At 39.3% G+C, this 20,973-nt stretch overlaps 1 long non-coding RNA gene across 1 annotated transcript in view; it reads right to left on the bottom strand.

The window, feature by feature from the left end:
• LOC139081139 (uncharacterized) overlaps positions 1 to 20,973 on the bottom strand; it is a 51,216-nt gene that overhangs the window by 10,120 nt on the left and 20,123 nt on the right. The window lies entirely within an intron of this gene.

The following is a 20,973-nucleotide window of genomic DNA, read 5'->3' as shown; positions in this document are numbered from 1 at the left end:
ATTTTCTTTATCCACTCATCTGTCGACACTTAGTTGTTTCCAAATCTTGGCTATTGTGAATAATGCTGCAATGAACATGGGATGCAGATATCCCTTCAAGATACTGATTTTATTTCCTTTGGTTATATACCCAGAACTGGGATTGCTGGATCATATGGTAATTCTGTTGTTAATTTTTTGAGAAACCTCCATACTGTTTTCCATAATGGCTGTACCAATTTACATTCCAACTAACAGTGCACAAGTGTTCCCTTTTCTCCACTTCCTAGTCAAACAAAATTTATCTCTTGGTTTATATACACATATATTAGCCATTCTAACAGGTATGAGGTGATGTCTCATTGTGGTTTTGATTTGCATTTCCCTGATGATTAATGATTTTGAGCATCGTCTCATATATCTGTTGGTCATTTGTATGTCTTCTTTGGAAAAATGTCTATTCAGGGCCTTGCTCCATTTTCTAATCAGGTTATTTGTGTTTTTTGCTATTGAGTTGTTGAGTTTTTAAAATATATTTTGGGTATTAACCCCTTATCAGATATATGGCTTGCAAATATTTTCTCTCATTCCATAGGTAAGCCGAGAGTAGAATGGTGGTTGCCGGGGGATGGGGGATGGTAATGAAGAGATGTTGCTCAAAGGGTACAAAGGTTCAGTTAAGCGATATGAATAAATTCTGGAGATCTAAAGTACAGCATGGTGACTACAGTTAATAATACTGTGTTGCATACTTGAAATTTGCTAAGAGTTGTTCTTGTGTTTTCACTACAAAAAATCATAACTATATGAAGCGATGGATATGTTAATTAGCTTGATTGTGGTAATCATTCCACAATGTACATGCATATAAAAACATCATGTTTTATACCTTAAATATATACAATTTTTATTTGTCAAATATACCTCAAGAAAGCTGAAAAAGAAAGAGAAAAAGAAGAAAAGAAAGAATAGAGTCATCCTGTGTACTCTTTATCCAGTTTTCTCCAATGGTTACATCTTGCAAAACTACAGCACAATATCAAAACCAGAATATTGGCATTGATATAGTCAAACACACAACATTTCCATCACCATAGCCACATCCACTTTCCAGCCACCTCCCATCTCCTCCCTAATCTCCCTAACCCCTAGCAACCACTAACGTCTTCTCCATTTCCATAATTTTGTCATTTCAGGAATGTTATATAAATGGAATCATACATTGTATAACCTTTTGGGATTGGCTTATTTCACTCAGCATAATCCTCTGGAGCATCCATGTTGCTGTGTGTATCAATAGTACATTCCTTTTTATTTCATGGTATGGATGTACCACACTTTATATATTAACTATTCACCTTTTGAAGGACATCTGGGTTGTTTCCATTTTGGGACTATGACAAATAAAGCTGCTATAAACATTCATGCACAGGTTTTTGTGTGAACATAAGTTTTCATTTCTCTGAGATAAATCCTCAAATGTATAGTTACTGGATCGTATGGTAGTTACATGTTTAGTTTGTAAGAAATTGCCAAATTGTTTTCCAAAGTAGATGCACCATTTTACATTCCCAACAGTAATGTATGAGTGATGAGTTTCTCCTCATCCTTGCTAGCATTTGGTGCTGTCGCAATTTTTTTTAGTTTTAACTATTATGATACATGTGTAGTGATATCCCATTTTGGTTTTAATTTGTGTTTCCCAAATGGCTAATGATGTTGAACATGTTTTCATATGGTTATTTGTCATTTGTTTGTCCTCTTAGTGAAATATCTCTTCGTCTTTTGCCCATTTTCTAGTTGGTTTGATTATTTTTTACTATTGAGTCTTGAGAATTCTTTCTATCTTCTAGATACTAGTCCTTTGTCAGATATTTGGCTTACAAATATTTTTTTCTCAGTTTGTAGCTTGTTTTATCATGCTCTTCACAGAGTCTCTTGCAGAACAGAAGTCTTTAATGTTGATGATGTCCAGTTTATCATTTTTTCCTTTTATGGATCACACTATTGATCTCACTGTTCTCAGGATTTTTTGCTTTCTCTTTCATTTTCAGAAGTTTGACTATAATGTGTCTTGGTGTGGATTTCCTTGGTCTTATCCTGTTTGGGATTCACTCAGCTTCTTGAGTTTGTAGGTTTATGCCTTGCCAAATTTGGAAAGTCTTCAGCCATTGTTTCTTTGAATATTTTTTCAGCCCCAGCCTCTTTTCCCTCTCCTGGTATTCTGATGACATGAATATTAGATCTTTTGCCATTGTCCCATGGGTCCCTGAGGCTCTGTTCGTTTTTTTTAGTGTATCTTCATTCTCTTTTATCAAATTTGTTAATTCTATTGTTCTATCTTCCAGTTCGCTGATTCTTTCCTCTGTCCCTTCTGTTCTGATGTTGAGCCAATCCACTGAGCGTTTAATTTGGTTATTGTATTTTCAGTTCTAAAATTTACACTTGGTTCTTCTTTATATCTTCTATTTCTTTGTTAGGACTTTCTATTTTTCATGTGTTTCAAGAGTGTTTGTAATTGTTGAAATATTTTTATCATGTCTGCTTTAAAATCTTTGTCAGATAATTCTAATATCTCTGCATTCTCAGTGTTAGCATCTATTGATTGCCTTTTTTCATTCAGTTCGAGATCTTCCTGGTTCTTGGTATGATGAGTGATTTTCAATCAAAACCTCTACATTTTGGGTATTGTGTTATAAGACTCTGGATATATTTAAACTTTATTTTAGCTGGGTTTTTCTGAAACCACTCCAGCAGGGGAAGAAGGGTGGTGACACTTGGTTACTTTCAGGTGTGAGCAGAAGTCTAAGTTCCTCACTTAGCCTCTATTGATAGCTAACTGAATGGAGGTAGAAGTTACAGCTCCTCACTAGGCCTGACCTGATCCATCCCAGTTTGGGAGGCATGAGTCTGTCTTGCTACTGGGCCCAACCATGGCAACAATTAACACCCTGCCAGGGAGGGGGAAGTGGTTCATTAGCACCAGGCTATGGTGGGAGTCCTGATCTTCCACTAGTCCTCTGACGCCACCCTAGATGGAAGGGGAATGAAGAAGGGTCCCTCGTTACTGCCAGTTGGAAGTACAAGTCCAGGCTTCCCACAAAATATACATTAACACTGTAGAGGGGGGAAGCTTTGTTAATGCCTAGCAAGGACAAAAGTCCTAGCTCCTCACTTGGCCTTCTCCAGCACTAACCTTGTAGGGAGGAGGAGGGGTGCCCATTACGGCTGAGTGCAGGTGTAAGTCCAGGCTCTACACTGGTTTCCACTGACACCATGGTGTGGGAGAGGGGTGTTACTCAATACCACCTGGCAGGAATGAAAGTCTTGGCTCCCTACTTAGCCTTCTCTGACACCACCCTGGCAAAGAAGTTGAGGTACCTCATTAAGCTTGGTGAGTGTGGAAGTCTAGGCTCTCCACTTGGTCTTTTCTGGCATTGATTGAGGTGGGGCCACAGATTTTTTTCTTTAGTGTTTGGCTGGAGTAGAGTGGTTATTGTCTAAAAGTTTTCTATCTTGCTAGCCTGCCCCTCCTCTGGTCCTTTGGCTAAAGATAGTAGGCCTTGGTGGGGCTTTTTTGTCTTGTCCATTGGCATTTCCAGGTTGCCAGTTTCTTCAGTTCTAAATCTGGACATATGAGGCAAAAACAAGCACAAGGAACTCACCAGCATTTTTTCTTTGGGTTTCAAGGTCTCTAGCCACTCTGTATTCTTCTCTCTACCTTTCAGAGTCTTCTTATATTTTTTTATATATCATCTGTAGGGTTTTTTTTTGTTGTATTTAGCAGAAGGAATAGGGAAAAGTATGGCTACTCCATTTTCCCAGAAGCAGAGGTCTTTTATATACATTTTTAACCCTGTGAACACTTCTCACATGTGTGACTGCCTGCCTCTTCCCAAATAAAGTCCTAAAAGTCTCAAGTTTTATCACCTCTAACTTGAAATCATTTTCAGTTATATTTTTGTTATTCTAATCTGTGCTAAAATCTGAGCATTTCTATCACCTCCTAGGTTGCAAATCAGTTTAATAATTCCTATGTTCTCACTAAAGTCTGTAGGTTGGTGAGTGAAATTGTCACTCTCTTCTTTTAATTACTGTCACATGGACATGTTTGGACATGTTTCACCCTGAACTTTAGAGCCCTGGAAGTTGGGTATTTCCCCTCATTCTCCCACTCCTCCCCCTCCTTCTGTGGGTCTTCCTCTATTAATAGCCACAGATTATACTCAAAAACTTCTAACTAACTAAGTCTTACTCCTCCTGAACCACTTCACAACCAACCTGCAGTCAGGTCCCAGAAATGCCAGCTTAGTTAACATGCTCCAATGACAGCAACACAATCTCAACTAGGCTCCCTGTCTTATTCTATCCCACCCTCCAATCTATCTAGGCACAACCTAGAACTCATCAATGAACTCATCACTCTTCCACTGTCCTGACCAGAGTAACAGGAAGTCATCAATAAGTTATGTCTAATAAATGGGCAGATCTGCCTAAATTAACATTCTGTATGTACTTGAGTGAACTATAACACCTCTTCCAGAATACTCTGTGCTCCAGTCTCCTCATATGCCTGTCTATTTCATTAATATAGGCTCTGTCTCTGTAAGGAACACACTTTTTCTCATGGTATCACTTCCATTTGTAAGAAGCTTCCTCAACAGGACCCACAGAGCTCTGCAACAACATGACACACTCCCTACAACATTGACGGTATTTGTGTTAAGTGGTATTATACCCTCTAGTGGAATAATCAAGTATGAAACTAAGATTATTTCATACACTAATCAAGTCCTGAGAAGAAAATAACACAGGGAAGGGTGATATAGAGTTAAATGGTGTGGAAGGGACATATTGGGGTAATCTATTTTAAGTAGAAGGAGGGTTGGCTCTCTGAGTTGATAACAACCAGGACATGGAAGCAGAGATTGAGAGATCTTTGGGAGGGAGTTTCAGGTCGAGTGAAGAGTGAATGAAAGGCTTGGGGATAGAAGACTTTCCTGAGACTAGGTGGTGATGCTCACAGGAGACAGAATTCCATGACAAGAGGTTTTTAGGACTGTGACCTGAAGTAGGGTCCAGCTGAAGCATGGAAGAGAGGGCCTATTGACATAGACATCACTGCACCAGGCAAGCTTGCTGCATCCCTTGTCCCTAATCCAAGTAAGGGACACATTTTATGTTAACTCTATCTCTAAAGTGAGAGTCCTAATCCTAGGCCTCCTCTCACTCCCCCAGAGACATTTCCTTGCTCTATTACCATCCCCCAATGACTGATTCCCAGCCTTCATTCAACCCCTATACTGCTGTCCCAGTGATTATTCCAATCACAAATCCACATCACCCAGCACTGTACCACAAAAACACTCACAAACTTTTGGTCACTTCCCATTGACTGCAAAATACACTCAAATCTCCTCTGATGAATATTTGCCTTTTTCCAGGAGACAGAATAGCACTATCTTACTTGATAGCTCCCCACATACCCCTCACTCATTCTACCATTTGGCTAATGGTTCTTCTCAGACAGGCCTGTATCTAAAAATAACTTCCCACACTTCATATGAGTTCTTCAGTCCATGTTGAAATCCTTTCTCCTGGATGAGAGATTCACAGGTACCCTGAAGTTGAAATTTACATCATTCCCAGACTCATCTTTCTAAAACACTGATCTCGCTCTTCTTTCATTCCTAGGTCCAAAAACCTTTGCTTCCTCTAGTTTACCTACAAGCTAAGCCTGGAATCCCCTGGACTGAGCATATAAGCATCACTAAGTTTTAACTCCATCTTCTTTTCAAAAATGGATCCTTTCCCAAAACACTTCATGATCCATCCACTGTGGACTATTTGCTGTGTCCCCAAAATAAGCCCTACATGTTCTCAGATTGGCCCCTTCAACCTAGTTTATTTGTCCCCCATAATTACGTCATTCGAAGCCATGCTCACATCTTATCACTGACATGAGGAATTTATGGCTTCCCCAGGCTGAAATTTTTATCATTCCTCCTTTCTGTCATTGAAGGCTATATCTCTCAAAGATGACAGTCAGCTATATGTATATGGATTTTGAGATACCAAAGGGCAGGGACTGCATCATTTTTTCAACTGGGCATCCCACAGATACATACAAATACTGTAAAGCACAAATTAGGGACTCATGCATGTCCACCTTTATTTCTCAGAGAGAAAATTGGAAATCTAAGATGTTAAGAGATTTGATCAAGGACACACAGCTGTGTAATGGTAGAATGGAGGATCCAGATCCAGGACACCAGACTTTCAATCCAGCAGTCTTTCTGTTCTGTGTGTAGACTCTTCTTCATACCATAGACGGAGGATTTCAGTAGTATGGGTAAAAAGATATGACAAAGGAGAAAACAATCTTTCTACTACTCTGTTTCCCTGGAACCTTGGTCTCACATGCAAATAGGGGAGACTGGGAAAAGCCGCACCCCTCCCATTGACCCTGGCAGCCAGTTCAAGGCTTTTTCTTTGATCAGTTCTGACAGCCTTTGTGGATTAGGTTCCTGGTCTCCAATTTCTCCCCCATGCATCCAATCCTTCTCTTGTTTTCTCAATGATTTTTCCACACAGTAAGTTAAATCACTCAGCACTGTAGCACAAACACGATTTTTAAAAAATTAGAAACTTACCATGTACTAAAGAATATACGAAACTCCTCTTTGAAAAATGTTCAAAATTTTTCAGAAAACAGAACATTACCACTCTACTTTCTAGCACCCTCCACAGTAAACATTCTAACATTCCTGCACATCTGGCTAATGGTTCTTCTTTAACTAGACTTTGCACTAGACCTACCCGAGTCTTTCAGTCCAGACTCAAATGCCATATATTTCACACTATTAAATAACCTTTATATCAATTAAATATCCTACTAACTTGGTTCCCCTCTACCTTTTTCAAACTTTTAGAAAATAATTCCCAGGTCTTACATACCATTTCCCTTACTCTTGACAAATAACAGCAAATCCATATATTTCTTTAACTTCACAGAATTTCTATTTCTCTAACTTTTCCACATGCTACATTATATTTCTAAGAATACTATCTCTTACCTCTCCTTGCCTGTGCAATGACTACTGATGTTTTAGGTTTCAGATCAGACGGCACCTCCTTCCAGAAGCCTATATGAAAACACAAGTCCTAGTCAGGTGCCTCTCTTATAAGTTTCCAGTAAACTTGGTGCAAACATTCCCCATTTTGGATATCCCAGACCATACTGTGTTGTATATTCCAATTTCCTGTAGTTCTCACTAAAGGGTAAGTTTCCCAAAGGTAAGGACTCTGATCAGCATTTTCTTGCATGTATTTTAGTGCCTAACACAGTGCCTGGATGGAGTAGGTAGGCTTTTGCAGAATAAGTGAATGAATAAACAGACTAATAAATATGTGAAGGATACAGATAACTTTGTAGGCCACAGTTTCTCCATATTTTCTTATTTCTCCATATAGTCTTCACTCCTATCTCCTCCAATCATTGGCAGATTCACCCAGGGAAGAGCCTTTCCATACCTGTGACCACACCCTTCATCTGCATGCTGTCTACAATACATGAGACTATCTTCCCCAACTTTTCCCTGAGTGTAATTTCTGGGACTTCTCTATCAGTAGGCATGGTATCTCTTTATTGTTCATATTCCATATAATCTAGAACACACAACATTCAAGGTCCTGTGGACCTGACAGAAGAATAGGTGTAGGGAAGGGGGACAGGTAGTGATCAAAGAAACAGGTAGTGATCAAAGAAACAATTGTGGATCATTGAGACTTGAACACTAATAAAGCAGCAAGCCTCAGCAGAACTTCTAGATCCTGTATCATCCTTTGAAACCTTGTCACGTAAATGCTAGCCCACTTCAATAGTGTATTGTAGTTTCAGGTTAGGAGCATGAAGAAGGTGGAGAAGTTCAAAAGCAGTTCTTTGTGGAATGGATAAGAGAACCCATCAGGAAAATGTAGAAGGATATACAGGCTAGGTTGGATGCCTCACATTTCCCATAACAGAGCAGACAAGAAAAGCTAAAAAGAGATGTCCAGGGAGTTTTTCAAGGCCACACACATCTTAGTGATGTGACCAGGAGTAGAATCAGGGTACCATAATGCTGATGTGTACAGTCTTGGTTTGCTTCATGTTGCTTCTACACAGGAACAAAAGTACCCAGCTGACTGTGGGTCAGTGTGTGGGTTATTCAGGTGAAGGGATTATCATTCAAATTTTATGAGACAATATGGAGAACTTGATGACAAGAGACCAATCAGGTAGCTTTGTTTTAAGCTTCAAAGCTCCACAACTTGTCTTCACTTACTTTCTTACACACATTTGGAGAACTAGAAGTCACATACTCATTTGGTAATAGGCTCTAACATATGTGGGCTATGATATTGAGAGGGAAAAGAGAATAATAACACATCTTTACTATTGCCATCTCACTTATCTGACTAGACCTTAATGTATTTACCAATCAGAGTGGTGGTGCAAAGATGGGGAAGAAAGGGACCTCACAGGATTATGAATTGAAGCACAATGACTTCCTGAGTCTCTGCATGTTTACAATTAAGGAAAAATGCACACAGGCTTCTTTTGTACAGTAGTTTTCCTGGTGATCAACAGAGATCAGTGAAAGAATCAGAAAAGCATCAATCTATGGACCCATTACAGAGCCCTCATGCTCAAAGATTTTGGATTCTACCTCTTCAATCCTACTTAATCAACGGTGATATGAGGAAGCCAAACGTGGACAACAAGATGTCAGTGAAAGATGCTTAGGACGTTGGGCTAAGTACTGTGTCAGAGAAATGTGCAGGGGAAGCAGGCACCTGCCTTGGAAGAGCATCCATCCCAGTCTGAGAAACCAAACAATCAGTGATGGATGAACACGGGGAATGGCAGCGGAGAAAAAAAACAAGCCTGACTCTGGTTCAGTAAAGTGAGCCCTAGGGAAGTTCTCCCCTCTTTAGCCCCATTTTACAGGAATTCATAGATATTTGAAATATTTACATATAAAGGGATGTTATGGACAAGCCATATGTTATGGAGACTTTTCCAAATCTTTAAGTTCTGGCTCCTTTTTGCTTAACAATTTCATCTTTAATATATTTCTGTCTTCTCACATTCTACTAGAAGCAGTCAGGAGGAACCAAGCCAATCTTTCAATACATTGCTTAGAAATCTCCTCAGCTAAATATCCAATTTCATTGCTCCCAAGTTCTGCCTTCCACAAAACACTAGAACATAAACACAGTTCAGCCAAGTTCTTTGCCATTTTATAAGAAGGTCACCTTTTCTCCATAATATGTTCCTCATTTCCATCTGATATCTCATCAGAATGGCATTTACCGTCCATTTTATACCAACTTTCTGTACATGATTATTTACACTTTTAAGAAGATGGAAATTTCCTCTACAGCTCTCCTCTTTTCTTGCTGAGTGCTCAGCAGAATCACCTAAACTGCCATCATAGCAATATTGGCTCTTCTAGCTTGCACCTCAAAACTCTTCAAGCCTTTATCCATTACCCAGTTCCATAGCCACTCCCACATTTTTAGGTATTTGTTACTGCAGTACCCCACTTCTTAGTACCAATTTCTGTCTTCGTCAGTTTGGGCTGCTATAACAAAAATACCATAGAATAGTGGCTTAAACAACAAACATTTATTTCTCACAGTTCTGGAGGCCAGGAAATCCAAGATCAAGGCACCAGAAGATCTGGTGTCTGGTAACGGCACGCTTCCTGGTTTGCTGATGGCTGTTTTCTTGTATCCTCACATGGCAGAGAGAGCAGATAAAGACAGCAAGCTCTCTAGTATCTCTTCTTATAAGGGGACTAATCCCATTCATCAGGGCTCTATCTTTATGACCTAATTACCTCCCAAAGACCTACTTCCTAATAAAATCACATTAAGGGTTATTATTTCAATATATGACTTGGTGTGGGGACACAAAAACTCAGTCAATAACATTAAATACCCAGTTCCAGAACAAAACACATGTTGAAGTGACCTTTGTTTGAAATATTCAATGGTGTCAGTGTGACGTCAGCATTGTGGCAGAGTGAACTTGCCTGGGACTCTCTCCCCTCCAACATACAACAAAAAGGAGCATCCATACTCTGACAGAAGACATCCTAACAACACAAAAACCTCAGAGAGACATGCAGCCACACGACAAAGGGTCAAAGGCTGGAGGTCCCCTTGGAGGAGCTGGAATGGGGTAAGAGAGACCTTCACTCCTTCCCCTAAAGACTGCCATCGAGACCATGGGAGGATCCATGAGGAAAGTAGTGGAGAAGGGGTTGCTCATTCATGGGATCACCAAGGACTCCCTAGGGCCCCTGCAGCCTAGAGGAAAGCCCTTTAACAGGGAGAAAGCTTTTGCTGGGGGGGGTGACCTTATCAAGCCAAGACCCCAGGAGACCAGAAAGCAAGAGTTTATCAAGAAATCCCTGAGAGAGCACAGGAGAAAGCCCCCTCCCCTCAACTCGCCCCATGCCCTGTGGCTTCCCTGCCTGGGATATCTGCTGAAGGCAGAAGGCTCAGAATACACTGCTCTTGACCCCCACCCAGTGGCAACAGGCTGTAACTGCAACCAAATAATATCAGAATGAGAAAGACCCAACCTTCCAACATCAGATACTACATCAAATCTCCAGACCAGAGAGAAAACAACAAACACCCAGAACTCAGTCCCAAGGACACAGAAATATGTAAGCTAAATGACAATGAATTTAAAACAGCTATCATCAAAGAAACTCAATGAGGTAAAAGGGAATGTAGAGAAACAATTCAAAGAGTTCAGGAGCTACTTCACAAAAGAGATTAAAACTATAAAGAATCAATCAGAAATATTAATGGTGCTGGCCCTGTGGCCAAGTGGTTAAGTTCATGTGCTCCACTTTGGTGGCCCAGAGTTTTGCTGGTTCAGATCCTGGGCATGGACATGGCACCACTCATCCAGCCATGTTGAGGCAGCATCCCAAATGCCACAACTAGAAGGATGCACAACTAAAACTATACAACTGTGTACTGGGGGGCTTTGGGGAGAAAAAGGAAAAATAATTTTTTTTAAAAAAAGAAATATTAGAAATGAAAGACACAATAGAAGAGATAAAACAAAATACAGATTCCCTGAATGCTTGAGTGGACATCATAGAGGAGCATATCAGTATAATGAAAGATAGGCATGTTGAAATGCTCCAGACAATAGAGAAGAGAGAACTAAGACTAAAAAGAAATGAAGAAATTCTCCAAGGAATATCCGACTCAATGAGGAAATGCAACATAAGAATTATAGGTATTCAAGAAGGTGAAGAGAAGGAGAATAGAGCATATAGTGTGTTCAAAGAAATAATAGCAGAGAACTTCCAAAATCTAGGGAAAGATAGGGAAATATGTGTGGAAGAAGCTTCCAGATCTCCTAGGTTTGTCAATGTAAAAAGACCTACTGCAAAGCATATAGTAGTAAAACTGGCAAAAATTAATGACAAAGAAAGAATACTAAGGGCAGCAAGGCAGAAGAAAATAACCTACAAAGGAACCCCTATCAGGCTCTCAGCAGATTTCTCTGCAGAAACCTTACAAGCTAGGAGAGAATGGAAGGACATATTCACATATTTAAAAGACAAAAATCTTCAGCCAAGAATACTCTATCCAGCAAAAATATCCTTCAGATATGAGGGAGAAATTAAATCTTTCCCAGACAAACAAAAGCTAAGGGACTTTGTAGCTACAAGACCCCCCTAGAGGAAATCCTCAAGACGGCCCTCATACCTGAAAAAAGGAAAAAAGGGAGAAAGGGATCACAAAACACAGAGTAAGGAGATAAATAAGCAGCCAAAAATCAGAATAGGATAGCACACATTCAACTATAGCATTAGGCTAAAGGGAAGGAAAACACCAAAAACAAAGACAATCTTGTCACTTTAACCACAAACTCACAACACAAGTTGGAATAAGATATGAGAAAAACAACTTAGGAGGGGAGGAGGAAAGGGACAGAATCAGTTTAGACTAAGGAAATAAGAGGCCATCAGAAAATGGACTTATACACGAGATTCTGAATACAAACCTCAGGGTAACCACTAAACATAAAAGCAGAACAGAGACACAAGAAATAACAAGGAATAAACAAAGAAACACATCATAAAAAACTACATAATTCAATGGGTAGACCAAAACACACAGGAAGAGAAACAAAGGAAATGCAGGAAAACCAGAAGATGAGTAATATGATGACAGCATTCAGCCCTCATACATCAATAATCACCCTAAACATAAATGGATTGAATTCTCCAATAAAAAGACACAGAGTGGCAGGATGGATTAAAGAACAAGATCCAACAATTTGCTGCCTCCAGGAAATACATCTCAGCTCCAATGACAAACAAAGGCTCAGAGTGAAGGGGTGGAAGGTGGTACTCCAAGCTAATGGCAAACAAAAGAAAGCAGGTGTTGCAATACTTATATCAGACAAAGTAGACTTCAAGATAAGACAGGTAAAGAGACACAAAGAGGGGCAGTATATAATGATCAAAGGGACACTCCATCAAGAAGAAATAACACTTATAAATATGTATGCACCCTACATAGGACCACCAAAAGTTCATAAAGCAACTATTAACAAACCTAAAAGAAGATATTACAAATAACAAAATAATAGTAGGGGACCTCAACACACCACTCACATCAATGGATAGATCATCCAGACAGAAAATCAACAAGGAGACAGTGGAATTAAATGAAAAGCTAAACAAGTTGGACTTAATAGAAATATATAGAACACTCCATTCCAAAACAGCAGAATACACATTCTTCTCAAGTGCACATGGAACATTCTCCAGGATAGACCATATGCTGGGAAACAATGCAAGCCTCTATAAATTTAAGAAAATTGAAATAATAACAAGCATCTTTTCTGATCATAATGCTATAAAGCTAGAAATTAAATACAAGAAAAAAAGCTGAGAAAGGGACAAAGACGTGGAGACTAAATAACACGCTATTGAACAAGCAATGGATCATTGAAGAAATTAAAGGAGAAATCAAAACATATCTGGAGACAAATGAAAATGATAACATACCATACCAACTCATATGGGATGCAGCAAAAGCTGTATTAAGAGGGAAATTCATCGCAATACAGGCACATCTTAGCAAACAAGAAAAATCCCAAATACACAATCTCAAATTACACCTAACTAAATTAGAAAAAGAAGAACAAACAAAGCCCAAAGTCAGCAGAAAGAGAGAAATAATAAAACTCAGAGCAGAAATAAATGTTATTGAAACAAAAAGGGCAGTAGAAAGGATCAATGAAACAAAGAGCTGGTTCTTCGAGAAGATAAATAAAATTGACAAACCCCTAGCCAGACTTACAAAGAAAAAAAGAGAGAAAGCCCAGATAAACAAAATCAGAAATGAAAGAGGAGAAATAACAAGACTCCACAGAAATACAACAGATTATAAGAAAATAGTATGAAAAACTATATACCAACAAAATGGATAATCTAGAGGAAATGAATAAATTCTTAGACTCTTACAACCTCCCAAAGCTGAGTCAAGAGGAAACAATCTGAATAGACCAATCACAAGGAAAGAGATTGAAACAGTAATCAAAAGCATCCCAAAGAATAAAACTCCAGGACGAGACAGCTTCCCTGGGGAATTTTACCAAACTTTCAGAGAAGATTTAATACCTATCCTTTTCAAGCTATTCCAAAATTTAGGGAAGATTGAACACTTCCTAACACATTCTATGAGGCCAACATCACTCTGATACAAAGCTTGACAAGGACAGTACAAAAAAGGAAAACTACAGGTCAATATTGCTGATGAACATAGATGCAAAAATCCTCAACAAAGTTTTGGCAACCCAAATTCAGCAATACATCAAAAGGATCAAGCAATACATCATGATCACATGTGATTCACACCAGGGACACAGGGATGGTTCAACATCCGCAAATCAATCAACGGGATACACCACATCAACAAATTGAGGAATAAAAACCACATAATCATCTCAATAGATGCAGAGAAAGCATTTGACAAGACCCAGTAGCCATTTACAATAAAAACTCTTAACAAAATGGGGACAGAAGGAAATTACCTCAACACAATAAAGGCCATATATGACAAACTCACAGCCAACATCATACTCAATGGGCAAAAACTGAATGCCATGCCCCTGAGAACAGGAACAAGACAAGGATGCCCACTATCACCACTCTTATTCAACATAGTACTGGAGGTTTTGGCTAGAGCAATTAGGCAAGAGAAAGGAATAAAAGGAATCCAAATAGGGAGTGAAGAAGTGAAACTCTCACTGTTTGCAAATGACATGATCTTATATATACAAAACCCAAAAATTCCATCAGAAAACTAACAGAAATAATTAACAGCTACAGTAAAGTTGTGAGTACAGCATCAACTTACAAAAATCAGTTATTTTCTATACTCCAACAATGAACTTACAGAAAGAGAACTCAAGAATACAATTCCATTTGCAATTGCAACTAAAATAATAAAGTACCTAGGAATAAATTTAACCAAGGAGGTGAAGGACTCATACAATGAAAACTATGACATTACTGAAAGAAATTAATAATGACATAAAGAGATGGAAAGAGATTCCTTGCTCATGGATTGGAAGAATAAACATAGTTAAAATGTCCATACTACCTAAAGCAATCTACAGATTCAATGCAATCCTTTTCAGAATCCCAATGACATTCTTCATGGAAATAGAGCAAAGAATCCTAAAACTCATATAGGGCAACCAAAGACCCCGAATTGCTAAGGTAATCCTGAGAAAAAAGAACAAAGCTGGAGGTATCACAATCCCTGACTTCAAAATGTACTACAAAGCCATTCTGATCAAAACAGCATGGTACTGGTACAAAAACAGGCACACAGATCAATGGAACAGAACTGAGAGCCCAGAAATAAAACCACACATCTACGGACAGCCAATCTTTGACAAATGTGCCAAGAACATAGAATGGAGAAAAGATAGTCTCTTCAATAAATGGTGTTAGGAAAACTGGACAGCCACATGCAAAAGAATTAAGGTAGACCACTATCTCATGCCATACACAAAAATAAACTCAAAATGGATCAAAGACTTGAAGATACGTCCTGAAACTATAAAACTCCTGGAAGATAATATCAGTAGTACACTCTTTGACATTGAAATAAAAAGGATCTTTTCAAATACCTTGTCTTCTCAGACAAGGGAAACAAAAGAAAAAAGAAACAAGTGGGAGTTCATCAGACTAAAGAGCTTCTGCAAGGCAAAAGAAACTAGAATCAAAACAAAGAACAACCCACCAATTGGTAAAAAATATTTGCAAATCATATATCTGAAAAGGGGCTAATCTCCATCCTATATAAGGAACTCACACAACTGAACAATGAAAAAACAAACAACCTGATTGAAAAATGGGCGGAGGATATGAACAGACATTTTTTCCAAAGAAGATAGACAGATGGCCAATAAACACATGAAAAGATGTTCAACATCACTAATCATCAGGGAAATGCAAATCAAAACTATACTAAGATATCACCTTATGCCTGTTAAAATGGCTATGATCACTAAGACTAAAAAGAACAAATGTTGGAGAGGGTGTGGAGAGAAGGGAACCCTTATACACTGCTGGTGGGAATGCAAACTGGTGCAGCCACTATGGAAAACAGTATGGAGATGCCTCAAAAAACTAAAAATAGAACTACCATACCACCTAGCTATCCTACTACTGGGTATCTACCCAAACAATTTGAAATCAACAATCCAAAGTAACCATATGTACCCCTATGCTCATTGCAACACTATTCACAACAGCTAAGACATGGAAACAATCCAAGTGCCCATCGACTGATGATTGGATAAAGATATGGTATATATATATGTATACATACACAATGGAATACTACTCAGCCATAAAAAAGATAAATTCATCCCATTTGCAATAACATGGAAGGACCTGGAGGGAATTATGCTAAGCAAAATAAGCCAGTCTGAGAAAGACAAACACCTGATGATTTCACTCATATGTGGAATATAAACAAATACATGGACAAAGAAAACAGTTCAGTAGTTTCCAGGGGAAGGGGGGTAGGGGGTGAGCACAGGGGGTGAAGGGAAGCACTTATGTGGTAACAGTCAAGAAATAATGTACAACTGAATTCTCACATTGATGTAAGCTATTATGAACTCAATAAAAATAATACTGAATGGTATCGATGCCCATGGACTCTTCTAAAGTATCTCAAGTTCACTTCTGATTGGGTATGGTAGGCATCTCCTTTGCTCACATGGTCTTTGGCTTTCTCAGTTTGAAGGCATCTCCCCTCATTGAAGGCATCACTCATAAACAGCAGAAGCAGTATGGCCTAACAATATGGAAACACTGGCCAGAAGTCCTGGAGGAAGTTTCTAGAATAGACCTTAAGGTGTAGCAAGGGAGAGAGTGGTTCTTGGAAACAAATCTTGGAGCAATGGCAGGGTGGTTTTTACCACCCTCTCCCCCTTCTACTCACTCTCATTCTCTTTTTCCCTTTCTTCTATCACTCTACTTCTCTAAGACATACTTTCTTCCTATCAGTCACTGTGGTTGGATGTCACCCATCACACCCATCCCACCTTCATCCAATTTTACACTTTTAACCTCTGGAAGGAAAATGCACTCTGTCCACTCTTTATTCTCATGGCTCCTACATTAGTTGTAAGTCCTTATTATGTCTTACTTAGACTACTGGGAGAGCCTCCCAAATGACCTCTGCATCAGCAGACTCTCTCCCCCTAATTCATCAGCAAAGTTTTGTCATTCCTAGACTAACCTGTCTAGTTACAAATATAAACTCTATTTAATTCCCCTATCCCAAATCTCTTTCATTTAAGAAATGTTTATTTAGTGTCTACTATGAGCCACGCATTCTTCAGGGCATTTGAGAAAACGATTACTTATTCAACTTCTCCTCCAACATAAACCTAAAAACCCCTTGATTAAACAGACTGGTACCACCAAGGACTGATTCTTGCTTACATTCTAGCCCAAACACATCTCCACAGCATATGCTCCAGCTATAACTGATTCTTGAATCTAACCTACAAATAGGCCTTACAAATTCTCAGATTGTCCCCTCCAACCTGGAATAATCTCCCATTATTACATCACTTAAGATCAGGCTCAAATCTCATCATCACCTTGAAGCAATCATAGTTTACCACATTTGAAATGTTTATCCTCCCTCCACCCCATCCCACTATTCTATCATTAAAATTAATACTTTCATTATGGCACATATCACTCGTTGGCTCTAGATACTAAGATCATCTGCATGTGTATGGGTTCTACTTTCCAATAGATATCCTCTGGAAGGCAGCAAAGGTGTCTTTTCCATCTGTGCACTCTTTACAGGGCCAAGGACATTGCCTTGCACAAGATGAGGACTCAAAACCTGTTCAGGGACAAGTGGTTAGAAATGGGAAAACAAGATCTGAGTCCAGTTGTCCTTCTATGTTGCGCATGTTTTATACATTATACTAGGGATTGGGGCTTAAAGTAGTGTAGAATCAGAGGCAGGGAAAAAGGAGAAAACAATCTTTCCTTCGCCTGTGTCCCCAGATACTCAGCCTCTTTAGCAAATTTGGCGAGAGAACCTAAAGTCCATAGGCTGCTTGCCTGAGCAGATCCAACCTACTCCTGGTTTATCCAGCCCAAAATAAATAAAGGTGCCATGATGATTCCTCACTCTTTAAATTCTAGAGGAAAAAGAGGAGAATGAACAAAAAGACAAAAGGTATGAGGGAACTGTGTCTGTTCCATTGATTATACACACACTTTCAATTCAGTTCCCTTATCTAGCTAGCCTTCAGGTTTACCTGAGGTTAAGAGCAAGAGTTCTTCTAGCCTCAGGAATAGAGTTATAATGTGTACATGGGAAATGCAGTTCTAATGATGACTACAGTAGTTCCCCCTTATCTGTGGTTTCACTTTCTGCAGATTCAGTTGCCTGCAGTCAACTGAAGTCCAAAAACATTAAAAGGAAAAGTCCAGAAATGAACAACTCATAAGATTTAAATTGCCATTCTCAGCAGCATGATGAAATCTTATGCTGTCCTGCTCCATCCCACCTGGGACATGAATCATCCCTTTGTCCAGCATATCCACACTGTATACACTACCTGCCCATTAGTCACTTTGTAGCTCTCAGTTATCAGATCGACTGTCACAGTATTGCAGTGCTTGTGTTCAAGTAACCCTTATCTTACTTAATAATGGCCCCAAAGCACAAGAGTAGTTATACTGGCAATTCTGACATGCCAAAGAGAAGCCTTAAAGTGCTTCCTTTAAGTGAAAAGGTGAAAGTTCTCAACTAAATAAGGAAAGAAAAATATTGTATTCTGAAGTTGCTAAGATTTACAGTAACTTTTATTACAGTATATTGTTATAATTATTCTATTTTATGATTAGTTATTGTTATTAATCTCTTACTGCACCTAATTTAGAAATAAACTTTATTGGGGCTGGCCCAGTGGCATAGTGGTTAAGTTCGCATGCTCTGTTTCAGTGGTTGAGGTTCACCGGTTCAGGTCCTGGCCACGGACATACACACTGCTTGTCAACTCATGCTGTGGTGTCATCCCACATAGAAGAACTAGAAGGACTTACAACTAGGATATACAATCATGTACTGGGGCTTTGGGGAGGAATCAAAAAGAGAAAGATTGGCAACAGATGTTAGCTCAGGGCCAATCTTCCTCACACAAAAAAAGGAAACTTTATCATAGGTATGTATGTATAGGAAAAATCATAGTGTATATATAGGGTTCAATACTATCTGCAGTTTCAGGCATCCACTGGGAGTCTTAGAACGTACCCCTCGCAGATAAGGTGGACTATTGTATTTCATGATGGGGAACTGTAGTCATCTTCTAGTTGGTGGCAGGGGAGGGGTGGGAATTAAAGGCCACTCTCAGGATATCTAGCACCTTGAATGATGAGGGAAGGAAGCCAAGGCAGAATCGTCCCTCAGCATCTTCCTTATCTTCATCTATCTATACAGGGCACTTCAATGTTACCATGGGATTTTAAGAGGAACATACCAGCACCTACTTCTCTTCATGCTCCTGTTATATAAGACAAAGGATCCAAAAGATTACAAGGTGCATTGGCTTCTGTTAATGAAGGTTTTTCCATTGATGGGGGTGGCAGCAAAGAACAAATAGGGTAAACTGAAAACAGGCAAATCCAGAAGAAAGAAAGATTGCCTTAATAGTTTCTGATCCAGTCTGTTCAAAATTTGAAGTTCAAGACAGATATAACACGTTTGTATGGTAATAGGCTGAGTCCACATGAGTGAGTTTCTCAAGCATGAAAAACAAAGAGGCCACTTCTCATTGAATCCATTCCTCAACCCAACTGTTTTGTGTTAAAGACAGACCGCATGAAAAGGGGTGAGGTAGTTTAAACACAACATCTTAAATAAAGCACACAGATTCTCTAGCCTTTCCAGCATTACCTATAAAGGAATGAAAAGTCCTAGGAAAAATTCTGGAAAGACTATTCTGAAACAAGAACAGAATTCACCTCTCAAACAGAAATTTGTAGTTACAGAAAGAGTTTTTTCCCTCCACCATCCTTCCTGTGTACATACCTTATTTCATCCATTCTAAAATGTATGGTTTTTTACACATTTTAACATCTGGTATATCAAGATGAGTCTTAAGTTTAATGGCAAGACATAGTTTAATTGGCAGAGGGTTTTTTTTTGAAAGATTGGCATCTGCTACCAATCTTTTTCTCCCTATCCTTCCCCTTCGCCTTCGCCTTCCCTTTCCCCTTCTCGTTCTTCTCCCCAAAGCTCCTCCCCAGTACATAGTTGTATATTCTAGTTGCAGGTCCTTCTAGTTGTGCCATGTGGGACACTGTCTCAGCATGGCCTGATGAGTGGTGCTAGGTCTGTGCCTAGGATCTGAAGCAGCGAAACCCTGGGCTACCAAAGCAGAGCACGTGAACTTAACCACTCGGCCACAGGGCCAGCCCCTAATTGGCAGAGTTTTTAATTTCCCGTTAGTCCATAAAATAATGGTGTAATTGATGGCATCTTGGACCAGATGAAACATGTTATGTTGAGCAAGTAACTCCCACAGATTCTAAAGACTACAGATTAGATACTTCATCTCTAAATACCGACCTATCCTTTGGGTTCCTACCAGCATTACCTAGATCATACTTTGTCACCTCTCATCTGTGATCTTGAAATAACTTTCTTTCTGGTTCTTACCTCTAGCTTCCATCTTCAACAGTACCTACAAGAAACTCTATCTATAGAAAGGTTTCCCTAGTCTCCTAGCACTTCTCTAACCAGAAACCTTACTACCATACAGAGTTCTAAGAACTTTATATATATTAACTCACTTTATCATAATAAATTACTATTACTATTTTATCCCCATTTTAAAGATGATGAAACTAAGGCCCAGGGAGGTTAAGTAGCATTCCCAAGACATCATAGCTGCTAAGTGGTGGAGCTTGGATTAAAACGAGAAGTCTGGCTCCAAACCTTGTTTCCCTAATAATTCAAGACTCAAAACAAACATCTAAACCTGAAATGATCTTCCCCTACATTAAAGTCATGCTCAGTTCTCACCTTGTTCTAGAGGCCTCCCCAGATGTCATGGGTTAGAATTAACTCCATTCTCCCCTCCCCTCTCACTGAACAATCTCTACTTATCAGAGACTCCATTCTCATTCTCACTGTCTCCCCCTCCCGTCCTCCCTCCCTCCCTTCCTCTCTCTCTCTCTCTCTCTCTCTCTCTCTTGCTTGCTCGCTCTCTCTCTGTCCCCCCCATTTATTGTGAACCCTTGAAGGATATCTCTGTATCCTCCCATAGAAACATTTGGAGCTGCAAAAAAATGTGTTCATGGATTTGAAGGTATCTCAAACGGATTTTGGGTATCTCAGAGCTCA

This window comes from Equus przewalskii, chromosome X, assembly GCF_037783145.1.
Source record: "Equus przewalskii isolate Varuska chromosome X, EquPr2, whole genome shotgun sequence".
Taxonomy (NCBI): Eukaryota; Metazoa; Chordata; class Mammalia; order Perissodactyla; family Equidae; genus Equus; species Equus przewalskii.
Note: the sequence above shows the minus strand (reverse complement) of the source record. Positions and strands in the feature narration are given on the sequence as shown.